General features: G+C 38.9%; 1 pseudogene across 1 annotated transcript; it reads right to left on the reverse strand.

Moving 5' to 3' along the window:
* Window positions 1-4,340: 4,340 nt before the first annotated feature.
* On the reverse strand, window positions 4,341-13,972 carry LOC309666634 (small ribosomal subunit protein eS7 pseudogene; annotated as a pseudogene). Its single transcript has one exon. The product of its transcript is annotated as a small ribosomal subunit protein eS7 pseudogene (transcript).
* Window positions 13,973-14,472: the final 500 nt, after the last annotated feature.

Genomic DNA, 14,472 nt, shown 5'->3' on the forward strand with positions numbered 1-14,472 from the left:
CTATGCCCTTAAGATGTAGTGGATAAGATCACAGGCTTAGGAGCCAGGCTGCCTGAGTTCAAATGCCAGCTCCATCTTTTTACCAGCTATGTGATTTAGGGCAAGTGATTTTTCTCAGATTCCACATCTATAAAAAAAAGAGATAACAATACTTCTTAGAGTTGTTGAGACAATTAAATGGATGAATACAGAAAGCCCTCCAATGATACCTGGTAAATAGTAAAGACTCCATAGGCATCATCATTTGATGATGAAACAAACCATTATTTCTAGTGATAAAAAAGAAAAATACTCCAGGTGACTGCTATCATGGGTGGGTTAACTGCTATTTGTTAGGGCAGCAGTATTTTCTATTGAATAATTTAGATTCCTTCAAAATAGTTAGACAATCTCTACACTCTATCGGCATGTTTCAGTTAACAAAACTTTTCGTTAACTGCAGAGAAACAGTTATTCATGGGAAAGGGAGAACAGGCAGGTGTAGCTTTTGAGTACCTACTCCATGCAGGAAGGACCTGGTGTTTGGTGCTGGGGAAAATGATAGTGACACTCAAGGAACTCAAAACTTAACTCATGACTTGAATCTAAGCTTCAGGAGGACTTAGAGGATTTTTCTTTTTTCTAATTACCTAGCACCTAGAATATAGTAGGCACTGAATAGATATTTTTGAATGAATCAATAAATGTTGGATAAATGAAAAGTAACCACAATGAACAAAAAGGCAATCAGAGGATTTCAAAGCTAGAGGAGAAATCCCTTTTTTATAAAAAAAAGGGCTATGGAAACACAGAGGGAGAGGTGATAAATTCTGACCAGGGTGTTGAACCAGGTGTATGGGAATGAAAGCTTCCACATCTGAATTGGACCTTGAAGACAAGAGTTTTGACAGGTGGTCCAATGCGTGGGGCTCAAAGGAAGAACCTTTCTAGCAGAGGAAATTCCAAATTATTACGGATGTAGAAGTGCATAATTAATCTGGAGTATAGAGTCTGGATTGATTAGAATTGAGAGCACCTGGTGGAAGGCAAGAGGGGTCCAAGGGGTATGGCAAGAGATGAGACTGAAAACGTTTGGAATCAGAATGTAAAATGACCTCCTGTACTATGCTTTGGATTTTATCCTATAGGCATGAAATTAAAACAAAAATAGTTTCTACTGAATTATATATACTCATATGCTCATTATATTTAAACAATATCAAATATTTGTTAGCATGACATAGACTTAATGATCTCTGAGTTTTTTTGTTTTTGTTTTGTTTTGTTTTATAAACTGAGAGATGGAGTTTCATAGACTTATTGATGGAGTTTTTTTTTTTTAATTTTATTTATTTATTTATTTATTTATGGCTGTGTTGGGTCTTCGTTTCTGTGCTAGGGCTTTCTCTAATTGCGGCAAGTGGGGGCCACTCTTCATCGCGGTGCGCAGGCCTCTCACTATCGCGGCCTCTCTTGTTGCAGAGCACAGGCTCCAGACGCGCAGGCTCAGTAGTTGTGGCTCACGGGCCTAGTTGCTCCGCGGCATGTGGGATCTTCCCAGACCAGGGCTCGAACCCGTGTCCCCTGCATTGGCAGGCAGATTCTCAATCACTGTGCCACCAGGGAAGCCCTAATCTCTGAGATTTTAAGAGGTAATTCTCATGGTAGAGTGGGCAGAGATTAGAGTAGAGAGAGACTAGATCTGGGGGACCAATCAGACAAACATCTTTAGGATTTCTGGAATTCCAACGAGTAATATTAATTCCATCGATCATCTTCAAACTCTTCCATGAGCTCCTTTTCTTCATTAGAGAGTCAATTAAAGAACTACTTGTTGAGGTCCTGTTATGCACTTTGTACTCTGGGGTGGGTGGGGGCAGAGCAAGGCGGAACAAGAGGCTCCCCATCTAGGGAGACTAAGGAAGTGTGAGGTATCAAATGTTTAGATCTTTGACAATCTTATTGGTTTTAAAAAATAGGATTTCAGTGCAGTTTTAACTTTTTCTCTTTTTAAGAGGGTAGGTGTCATTTCCTACTTTTAAGAGCTGTTTTATGAATCTCTGTTCTAGGCTTTTTACATTTTTCTATTGGATTATTTATCTTTTCTTATTTGTTATATATTAAGGGAAGTAGTTGACCATGTTATAAATTACAATATTTTTCCCAGTTTGTCATTTGTTTTTGTTTACAGTTTTCTTACTCAGTATTTCTAAATAGCATCAAAGGTATCCATTTTTTTCTTTTATGACTTCTGAGTTCGGTGTCACATTTGGAAAGGTGTTCAATACTTCAAACATAAAAAATCCTTCTAAGTTTTGGTATTTATACGATTTAATTAATGCATTTGGAGTTTATATTGGCTTTACTTTTATTTTTTTCCCAATGGTTAACCAGTTGTCTCACTGTTAAATAATGCATCCTCCCTGTACTGATCTGAAATTTCACCTTTGTTTTAATTATATTACCATATAATTCTAATATTTATTTATCTATCTATTTATTTATTTATTTATTTAAAAATTAATTTTGTAAGTGAAATAGGGAGCATTTTCTTTTTTAAAAAAATTTATTTATTTATTTTATTTATGGCTGTGTTGGGTCTTCGTTTCTGTGCTAGGGCTTTCTCTAATTGCGGCAAGTGGGGGCCACTCTTCATCGCGGTGCGCGGGCCTCTCACTATCGCGGCCTCTCTTGTTGCGGAGCACAGGCTCCAGACGCGCAGGCTCAGTAGTTGTGGCTCACGGGCCCAGTTGCTCTGCGGCATGTGGGATCTTCCCAGACCAGGGCTCGAACCCATGTCCCCTGCATTGGCAGGCAGATTCCCAACCACTGCGCCACCAGGGAAGCCCCAATATTTATCTATTTAAATGTTATACTATTTGTAATATAAGTTTTAGTGAAAGTTATACTTAGTTTTGAACTAATTAATAAATCAATGTATTATGTAGTTTTCTGTTTAATGCCTTGTATTCATTATTAATATTTCTTTATAATTTAAACTTATGCCTGCTGATTATTAATAACAGTTGATTTTTTTTATGTTAATTTTTTTTAAAACTTTTTATTTTATATTGGAGTGTAACTGATTAACAATGTTGTGATAGATTCAGGTGCACAGCAAAGCGACTCAGCCATACATATACATGTATCCATTCTCCCCCAAACTCCCCTCCCATCCAGGCTGCCACATAACATTGAGCAGAGTTCCCTGTGCTCTACAGTAGGTCCTTGTTGGTTATCCATTTTAAATATAGCATTGTGTGCACGTCCATCCCATATGCCCTAACTATCCCTTCCTCCCATCCTTCCCCCCTTATAACCATAAGTTCATTCTCTAAGTAATTACTGTTGATTTTTGACCCACTTGTCATTTACTGTGATCACAGATGTTCGGTCTTATTTCTGTCAGCTTCTTTTGAGCTCTTTGTCTTTTCTCTTTCTAGATGAATAGAGATTTATTTTGGCATTATTTTTTCTAATTATTTGGAAATTACACATGCTCTTTTTTTATTCTGTTAGTTTAACTGTAAATGTTCAGAAATCAGTTACTTTTCTTTATTCCTCAAAATCAAGAATAACATCACATATGCTGACACTTCCTGATATAGGATGAACAATTTCCTTCTTACTTCCTATATAATCTTCTGTTCTTTCCCAGTTTTTTTATGAGTATCCATTGGCATTTTTACCTTGATGGTTATTAATTTTTTTACATCATAGAGCCTCTCTTTTAAGAATGATTTTGGCATTTACGTTGTTTCACAACGACATTAACCACACATATTTATGTGTGTATATTTGATCTGGGGCCTGCTGTCTCTCTGACCCTGTTTCCTTCAACTCCTCCCCTTGCTCACCAGGCTGTAGCTATCTTGGTCTTTTTCTCCAACACTTAAGCTTGTTCCTACTTCAGAGCCTTTGCATTTGCTGTTCCTGTTGCCAGGATGTTTCTTCTTCAGATCTTTTCATGGTGGCCGCTTGTCATCACTCACCCGAGCTGTCACTACTCAGAGGCCTTCCATGGTCCCCTCCACTAAAGCACCGCCCACCTCATCCACCCCAAGCCCAGGTGCTCATTCACTCTCTCCCTCCTTACTTCAGGTTACTTCCTGCACCGGCTTATCACTCTCTAACAGGATTCTATTTGGTTATTGGCTTACTTACTTTTTGGTTTCCTATTTATTTTCCTTTCCCTCCCACTAGAACATAAGCTCCATGAAGGTAGACACCTGGTCTATCTTGCTCATCATTTTACCCCAGTGCTTAGAACTATAACTGGTATGTGTTAGACTGCTGATATTTGGCAAATAAATATTTGTTGAATGAATGAATGAATGAATAAGTCCTTGCTTTTGTAAAAATTGTGAATAATATTTTATTTAGTCATTTTTGTTTATGACTGAAACTCTGGGAATTCAAAATTAACATCCTTGCCCGTGAGCTTCTTATAGACGCCAGAAAATGTTTCAAACTTGTGCTCCACATTGTTCTGCTGTGCTTTATCCAAATGAACCTTTATGAGTCGGCTGCCATCCAGCTTCATGCAGATTCTCTTGGCCACAATCTCACTTGGGAAAAACAAGTCCTCCAGGATGGCGTCATGCATGGCTGTCAGAGTGCGGCTCCTGGGACACTTTTGCTTATTTTTTGTATGACTTTTTCTAGTTGGCTTAGGCAGAATTCTCCTCTGAGCAATAAAGACAACTTGCTTCCTGCTGCACTTCTTCTCTAACTCCCACACCACAGCAGGACCTGGATTTTCTGGAAAGGTTTCAGTTGAGGAACAGGAACAAAGATTATGATAGCTTTCCGACCACCACCACCTTCAATTTTCTTGGTGGCCGTGATGTTCAGCTCCCACAGCTGGGCCTTGAGGTCTCAGTTCATCTCCAGCTCTAGGAGGGCATGAGAGATGCCCTCCTCGAACTCTTCAGACTTCTCGCCATTGGGCTTCACGATCTCCATGATGGCACTGAACATGGCCCGGACCTTGCCCATGCGGCCAACATTTGCTGCCGCCGCCGACACTAGTAGGCTTAGGAAGAGAAGTCCTTGATTTTTCTAAGGGTGCCTTCTTATTCTTCAAAACCCTGTGGAGTTGCTGGGCCTCCAATCAGTGTGCTCTGGGCCAATCCTCCATCTGCCTTTCTGTATTAATCCTCAGCCTTGCTATCGGGAGAATGGTGGTCATTGCCTCCTTCCTTTTAAGGACAGGCAGGATCTCCAGGAAGCCAATCTGTGGTGAAGGGGCAGCAAAATCTGGGGGTAGAGGGTCCTTGGTCACAAGGGCCAGCACACTTGCAAATGGAGTGGACTAATTCATTTATTTTGAAAACAACTGATTTTGACGTAATGTCTTGTTAGTAACCAATTCTATATGGCTGCTTTAAGAAATAAACATGTTTTTTTCTCTTTTAAGACTTAAAAATATTGCATATACTATGAAATTAATTGTTTTCTGGTTGCTGAATTATTAAAACTGCCACATATTTAATCAGAGTAATTAATGGGATTTCTGAAGGAAAAATGTTTGGAATAAGGTTGGATTTGTGGGTAAGGCAGGCTGAAGTGAGAGTCTGATAAAATTTAAGAGATGAGGGTTGGTGCTAAGGATCTGAGCTAGCTGGGGGCTCTTGCTGGCCACAGTAAAGGCTTTAGCTGGTATAGCCTTTAAAGCCAGATTCTAGGGTCTGTAGACAATCTTGCTTCTCGGCATCCCTTTAAAGCCTTCAATCTAGGCAGGGCAAACCAGATAATCACACAAATACTCACTCCACACTCTTCTCCCCACTGCCACCTGGCTGAAGGCTTACCTCTCCTGATATTAACAGTAGGTAGAGTCCTGCAGGTGGCAGTGAGGGAGGTGTGTGTATATGTGTGTGTTTGGCGTGTACAGCAGGGGGATGTGACAGGCAAGGTGGTCTTTCCAGAAGGAAACTGGGTCATCTGTTTGCTCCAGAGTCCTCTTAGCATATTATTTCCTCAAGGCCATCCTATTACCTCATCCCTCTCTCCATCCATCCATTCATCATCAACAAATTTTTGAGCCCCCATTGTTCTAGGCATGGGGATACAGTAGTGAATACGGTGAAGCCCTTGTTCTCATGAAGCATACATTTCAGTAAAGCAAGGGATGAAACAAACAAACAAATAAATACATGATATCTCATTTGATAATAAAAGCCTTGGAGAAAAATAAAGTAGGGTAAGAAAAAAGAGAGTGAAAATGTTGATGGAGCTACTTTCTATGGGGTAGTCAGAAAAGTTCTCTCTGGGTATGTGACTTTTGCACTTGAAGAAAATAAGGGGAGACCTCACTTGTGGGTTTCTGGGGAACCTTATTTCATGATCCATAAATGAGCATGATGCATGGTTTGGAAAATTCTGGTAGGGCTTTTTTGACTTGGTAAGGTCTGTATTGTATTGCAAATAAAATGGGGAAGCACTAGAGAATTTTAAGCAGAAAAGTAACACGATCTGACTTATATGGCAAAAAAATCACTTATTCTGTTGTATGGATAATAAATAGACTTTGTGTGCGTGGGGCAGGTGGAGGTGATGGGGGAATGCGGAAGCTGGGAGATCTGTCCATTTAGTCCTTGCTGTAAGTTCATTTACTTATCACCATTAGTATTCACCAAACTTTCTTTATCAGACATGCTATAAAAATAGGAAAAAACAGCCAGCTTTTAAACAAAAGTTTCATGGTTCGTGTCTTCAAATGAAATAACACATAACAGAATTTGTGCCTAGTAAACTTTAAGTTTCTATATCTTTCAGCCTTAATCTTAATCTTCACCTTGGCTGAATAAGGTTTACCTGGAACAGAGTTTAGTTTCTCCATAAATCTCATTTGGTTGCTCCATCTTGGTGGCCTCGGGCTGTGCTCCTGTGATCCTACTTATCTTCCGGGATCTCCACCTGCACAGCATGTCCTCTGAAGCAGCCTGCATCTCCAGGGCTTCCTGTCCTTGCCACATGGCTCAAGGCACATGATAGCTTTGTTGTGACTGCTGATCACAGAGAAGGCCGTAATTGTGTACATCTTGCACTTTAACACATGTAACTAATGAATGAGAAACTACTTTTTTAAGGAGAAATTTCCTTTGCAAAGAACAGATAGGGAAGAGTTCACGTGAGTCTCTTTTATCCCAGAATGTGCTTGATATTTCCTGTTTCTTTCTCATGATTGGCTTTCCCTCCTTCTTCACTGTGCTTTTTGTCCTAGGAGGCTGACTTTTATGAACTACACCAAAGGCTACCTCCCCATCTGGTTTCAGCTTGGGTCTGGTTAACAGGAGGCCCCAGTGGACCTACGATAATGAGAGGAGAATGGGTTTAGGGTATTTATCCCTCCAGCTTCCTTTTTGCTGGGTTGCCATTTATTGGTTTTGTTCCTCTCTTACAGGTCACAACTCCAAGGGCAGCCCTGTGTGACAACTACAGCCTCTCCCTCGGGGTTCTGGTAACCCTCTCTTTCCCTTCAGTCCAAAGGGTGGCAATAACTCCTAATTCTTCCTGGCACTAGGTTACTGCACCAGCCTTTGTGAGTTTCTCCCAATACTACCTACTCCTTTGTAAATAAATGCTCTATTAAACTCTCTTCAATTATCCTGTTTCCTGCTAGTCCCATGACAAGATACATAGAGGTTTCTCCAGGAGAAGCTGAGGAAGAAAGTGTAAAACTTTTGTTCAGAAAATACTGAAAGCTATTCAGATATCAGAGACAATTTTATCTTAATCAATGTAGTAGAAATGGGGACTATCAAATGAACTCATCAGTTTAGCCTGTGGCCATCAACACATGAATACTTATGGCCTACATGTAGCCCATTCAAAATTGGCAGAATTATCTTGAGGAGAGAGTGTTTTATTTTAAGCATTAAACAGCTACATGTATACTTTCAGGACCCACAAAGACTAGGCAGAAAGACAATTTCTTTATACAGATCTTCAACTTACAAAGGGACCATGTCCTGATAAACCCATTGTAAGGTGAAAATATTGTAAGTTGAAAGTGCATTTAATACATCTCACCTACTGTACATCTTAGTTTAGCCCAGCCTACTTTAAACGTGCTCAGAATACTTATATTACCCAATAGTTGGGCAAAATCATCTAACACAAATCCTTTTATCATGAAGTGTTGAATACCTCATGTAATTTATTGAATACTGTACTGAAACTGAAAAACAGAATGGTTGTCTGGGTACAGAATGGTTGTGAGTTGTCACCCTGGTGATCACATGGCTGACTGGGAGCTGTGGCTCGCTGCCACGGCCCAGCATCACAAGAGAGGAGTGTCCTGCATGTTGCCAGCCCGGGAAAAGATCAAAATTCAAAATGCAAACTATAGTTTCTACTGAATGCATATTGCTTTCACACCATCGTAAAGCTGAAAAATCTTAATGTGAATTATCATAAGCTGGAGACCATCTGTAAAATTATTTTCAACTGTGAAAGGAAGTTGTTGGATATGACTGAATAAGAGATCTCTAGACACAGTGAATACTGTGGTTTAGTGTGAATCATAAATAGTCAATGAGAAAGATTATTGGTTAGAGGAAGTGTGGCATGGTATTTAGAGCACAGGTTCTAGAGCTAGACTCTTCGGATTCAAATCCTGCCTCTGCTATTTACTAGTTAGGAGCCTTTGGGCAAGTTACTTGTTATCTCTGTGTCTCAGTGTTCCATCTTAACATAGGAAAAATAGGAGTACCTAACTCATAGTATTGTAATGAGGAATAAATGAGTTAATTCATGTAAAGTGCTTAAGATAGTGCCTGGTGATACATGTTTAATAACTCTATTTATTGTATTATCCTGAAAGTAGTTACTGGGACAGGGACAGATTATTGTTACTTACAGAAATTACCTTATTTGTTCTTTCCCCCCAAAATTTTCCCCATTCAGGGATGATGCAAAGAGAGTCAATGGACAGGCCTACATGTAGTAGGGGGGTGGTTGTCATTCTGTAGGAAAGGAACCCACAAAATATGAATCTGGAGCTTATATAGGAGATGAATGGCTGTCCCCTCATCTTTCAAGGAAACAAGAGTTACCTTTGGTCCCTACAATAAACAAATTCTCCTTGGAAAGAGAAGAGGAAGAGCCCTGGGTTTTACCCTTTAAGATGTAAATAAATATCTCCTGGGAAAGATAAAACAAGTGTTTCTAGCTTTATGAATCCTGGAATATACCTATGGCTTTGGGTCTCATCTGCCCCTAGAAGTGTAAACACACATCTGGGGAGTTAAATCTTCAATAATCTTTTAGATTTCAAGGCTACTATGTCGAATAGAAGTGGTGAGAGTGGGCATCATTTTCTTGTTCCTGAATTTAGAGGAAAGACTTTCACCATTGAGTATGATGTTAGCTGTGGGTTTGTCATACATGGTCTTTATTATGTCGAGATATGTTCCCTCGATAACAACATTGATGACAGTTTTTGTCATGAATGTATGTTGAATTTTGTCACATGTTTTTTCTACATCGAGATGATCATGTGATTTTTAGCCTCCCTTTTGTTAATGTGGTGTATCACATTGATTGATTTGCAAACGTTGAACCATCCCTGTGACTCTGGAATAAATCCAACTTGATCATGGTGTATGATCCTTTTTATATATTGTTGGATTTGGTTTTCTAATACTTTCTTGAGGATTTTTGCATCTATATTCATCAAGATATTGGCTTGTAATTTTCTTTTTTGTAGTGTTTTTGTCTGGATTTTGTATCAGGGTAATGGTGGCCTCGTAGGATGAATTTGGGAGTATTCTATCTTCTTCAATTTTTTGAAATAGTTTCAGAAGAATAGGTATTTTAGTTCTTCTAACACCTATGTTTTGTAGAATTATATTTTGTAGAATTCCTCTGTGAAGCCATTTGATCCTGGACTTTTGTTTGCTGGGAGATTTTTTTATTACAAATTCAATTTCACTATTAGCTTTTGGCCTGTTCAGACTGTCTATTTCTTCCTGATTCAAGCTTGGCAGGTTATATATTTCTAGAAATGTGTCCATTTCTGGTAGGTTTTTCAACTTGTTGGCATATAACTGTTTGTAGTATTCTCTTATGATGTTTTTGTATCTCTATGGTACCAGTTGTTAATTCTCCTCTTTCATTTCTTATTTTGCTTATTTGGGTCCTCTCTTTTCTTCCTGGTAAGCCTGGCTAAAGGTTTATCAATTTTGTTTATCTTTTAAAAAAAACCAGTTCTTGGTTTTTTAAAAAATCTTTTCTATTGTTTTATGATCTCTATTTCCTCTCTGATCTTTATTCTTCATTTCTTTCCTTCTGCTGACTTTGGGTTTTCTTGTTCTTCTTTTTCTAATTCCTTTAGCTGTTAGGTTAGATTGTTTATTTAGGAATTTTCTTGTTTCTTGAGGAAAGCCTGTATTGCTATAAACTTCCCTCTTAGAACTGCTTTTGCTGTATTCCATAGATTTTGGAGTGTTGTTTTTCCATTTTCATTTGTCTCGAGGTATTTTTAAATTTTCTCTTTGACCCCTTGGATTTTTAATAGCATGTTTTTTAGTCTCCATGTGTTTGTGCTTTTACCATTTTTCTTCCTGTAGTTGATTTCTAGTTTCATACTGTTGTGGTTGGAAAAAATGCTTGATATAAGTTCTATCTTCTTATATTTGTTAGACTAGTTTCATGGCTTAGTATGTGATCTATCCTGGAGAATGTTGTATGTACACTTGAAAAGAATATGTATTCTGCTGTTTTGAGATGTAATGTGCTGTAGATATCTATTAAGTCCAACTAGCCTGCTGTGTCATTTGAGACCACTGTTGCCTTATTGATTTTCTGTCTGAATGATCTGTCCACTGATGTCAGTGTGGTGCTAAAGTCCCCTGTTATTTTGTATTCTCCATTTCTCCCTTCATGTCTGTCAGTATTTGCTTTATATATTTAGGTGCTCCTATATTGGATACATATATGTTAACAAGTAAATCGTCTTCTTGTGTTGATCCCTTTGTCATTAGATAATGCCCCTCTTTGTCTTTTGTTATAGCTTTTATTTTAAAGTCTATTTTATCTGCTATAAGTATTTCTACCCTTACTTTCTTCTTATTTGCGTGAAATATCTTTTTCCATACCCTCACTTTCAAGCTATGTGTGTCTTAAGCTCTGAAGTTAATCTCTTGTGGGAAGCATATAGAAGAGTCTTACTTTTTTTTTGTTGTTGTTCAATAAGTCACCCTATGTCTTTTGATTGGAGCATTTAGTCCATTGACATTTAAAGTAATTATTGATAGGTATGTACTTATTGCCATTTTAATACTTGTTTTCCAGTTGTTTTTGTAGTTCTTCTTGATTCATTTCTTCTTCTGTTTGTTTCTCCCATTGTGGTTTGATGATTTCCTTTAGTAGTATGCTTGTGTTCCTTTCTTTTTAGTTTTTGTGTATCTACGGTAAGTCCCCTACATATGAACAAGTTCTGTTCCAAGAGCATGTAAGTCCAATTTGTTCATAAGTCCAACAGAGTTAGCCTAGGTACCCAACTAACACAATTGGCTTTATAGTACTGTACTGAAAATAGGTTTATAATACTTTTCACACAAATAATACATAAAAAACAAACACAAAAAGTAAAGAAAACATTTTTAACCTTACAGTACAGTACCTTGAAAAGTACAGTAGTACAGTACAACAGCTGGCATACAGGGGCTGGCGTCTAGTGAACAGGCAAGAAGAGTTACTGACTGGAGGAGGGAGAGGAGGTGGGAGATGGTAGAGCTGAAGGATCATCAGCAATAGGAGATGGAGGACAAGCTGCAATTTTACTCATGCCTGACGTTGATAGCACAGGTTCTGGTTCCTTGCTGGATTCAATTCTATCTACCCTCTTGAAAAAACAATCCAGTGATGTCTGGGTAGTAGCTCCTGTTTATTTTATCAGAGATGACATGGTAATGCTGCATTGCATTCCGAAAGGCTGCTGCAACCTTGTTGTACAGTTTTACATTCGGGTCCTGTGCCTCAAAAACTAGCAGTGTCTCCTTAGATAAAGAAAATCCCCTTGCCATTTCCTGTGTCATGACTTTCTTCAGTTCTTCAGTTACTACTTCTTCCTCTTGTCTCTCTTCTTCCTTTCTCTGGGCCTCCAATTCCATCAGGTCTTTATTAATTAGCTCCTTGTGTTGCACAGCAAGTAGTTCAATGAAGTCGTCCTCTTACAGATCTAGCTTGAAAAAAAGATACTGTACTACTGTACTCTATATAGTACTGTACAATAAAGTACACAAAAGCACAACCACTTGTAGAGGATGCACGCACGTGACAATGTAAACAGGCAGGTGAACTAACATGTGATTGGACATGTGAATGCACCTTTGCATCTTTGAAAGTTCATGGCTTGAAGGTTTGTATGTTGGGAACTTACTGTATTGTGAGTTTTTTATTTGTGGTTGCCATGGGGTTCATATATGTTGATATACTATATCTACTTGTTTAAAACTGGTAGTCATTTAAGTTCAAACACATTCTAAAAATGTACATATTTTTACTCCCCTCTTCCACATTTTGTGTTTTTGCTGTCATATTTTGCATTTTCATATTTATCTTTTAACTGTTCTTTTGTGGTTATAGCTGCTTTTTACAGTTTTTTGATTTTACAATTTTTTGTCTTTAATCTTTGTACTGGCTTATTAAGTGATTGCTTTTCAGTCCTTCCTATATATTTTCTTTTCCTATTGGGATTTTCCCTTTCCTATAGATTCTTATTCCTTTCTCAATTACAGAAGACCCTTTAACATTTCTTTTAAGATAGGTTTAGTATTGATGAACACTTTTAGATTTTGCTTATCTGAGAAGTTCTTTATCTCTCCTTCTATTCTAAATGATAATCTTGCTGTGTAGAGTATTCTAGGTTGCAGTACTTTGACTATATCATGCTACTCCGTCTGGTCTGCAAAGTTTCTGCAAAGAAATCAGCTATCAGCTGACATAGCCTTATGGGGTTTCCCTTGTATATAACTTTTTGTTTTTCTCTCGCTGCCTTTAGAATCTTCTCTTTCACTTTTGCCATTTTAATTACGATGTCTTGGTGTGGCTCTGTTTGGGTTCATCTTGTTTGGGACACTTTGTGCTTCCTGTACTTGGATATCTGTTTTCTTCTTCAGGTTTGGGGAGTTTTAAGTCGTAATTTCCTCAAATACATTCTTGATCACCTCTCTCTCTTCTTCTGGGACTCCTATAATGTGAATGTTGGTACACAATGTTATCTTGGAGGTCTCTTCAGGTTTGGGGAGTTTTAAGTTGTAATTTCCTCAAATACATTCTTGATCACCTTCTCTCTCTCTTCGTCTGGGACTCCTATAATGTGAATGTTGGAACACAATGTTATCTCTTAAACTGCTTACATTTTTAAAAAAAATTCATTTTTCTTTTTGCTGTTCTGATTGTGTGATTTCCATTATTTTATCTTCCAGATCACTTATGCATTCTGATCCACTTTTCTGCTATTCATTCCTTCTAATGTGTGTGTTTTTTTTAAATTTCAGCTATTGAATTCTTCATTTCTGATTGGATCTTTTTAATATTTTCTAGTTCCTTGTCAAAATGTTCCATGTTTAGATCAATTCTTTTCCCTGATTCAGTTAACATTTTTACTATCAACGCTTTGAATTCTTTATCTGTTAAATTGTTTATTCTGTTTCACTATTTGTTCTTTCAGGGGTTTTCTCTTGCTCTTTCAATTGGGAGCAGTTCCTCTGTCTTCTCATTTTACTTAACTTTCTCTGCCTCTATGAATTTAGGTGAAACATTTATCTACTGCAGTCTTGAAGGGGTGTTCTTATGTGGGAACATCCCTATGCAGACTATGTGGGTCATTAGACCCATGTCTTTGGTGGGAGAGCTGGATTTGCAAGTCATGTCTTCCCTCAGTGTGTGCTGGCAGCTATCACTTTGGTAGGGGGTGTGGCTGGAGATGGAGGAGCTAGAGCTGGAGACAGGACTCCAGCTGGGGCAGGACTTCACCTCTGCTCAGCAGCCATCATCACCTTGTCAGGGTCAGAGTCTGATCCCAAGTTGCTGGAGCAGAAGCCCTGAGGGTCAGTTCTAGCAGGTTCTGTTCCCTTTAAGTGTGTGTTTTCCCCTCTCCCTGCACCAGGACCCTTGCCTCAGAGGAGGGGAGTGCTGGAGCAAGATGGGTTTGGTGTGCAGACTGAGGTGTGACGTGCTGCCTGTGCAGGTGTCCATGGCTCCATTTAGATGCAGACTCAGGTGCAAGCCCTCTTTGTCCCTCACAGCAGATTACTGCCCCCAGCCTCTGCTCCCCACACCCTTTTGTGGAACTGCTCCATAGGGCAGGTGGGGCCATGTGGACTCTTGGCGTGTGTGGGGAAATGAGCTGTGGCCAGTGGTTGCCATCAGAAATTTTGGCTGCTTCTGGAGCACCTCTTGAGCAAGCACCAACCATGGCTGCCACCACCCCACCTAGCCTCCACCCCGGAACTGGGTCCCCTCTGCTTCCCACAGTCG

This window comes from Balaenoptera physalus (genome assembly GCF_965194825.1).
Source record: "Balaenoptera physalus genome assembly, chromosome: 9".
Lineage (NCBI taxonomy): Eukaryota > Metazoa > Chordata > Mammalia > Artiodactyla > Balaenopteridae > Balaenoptera > Balaenoptera physalus.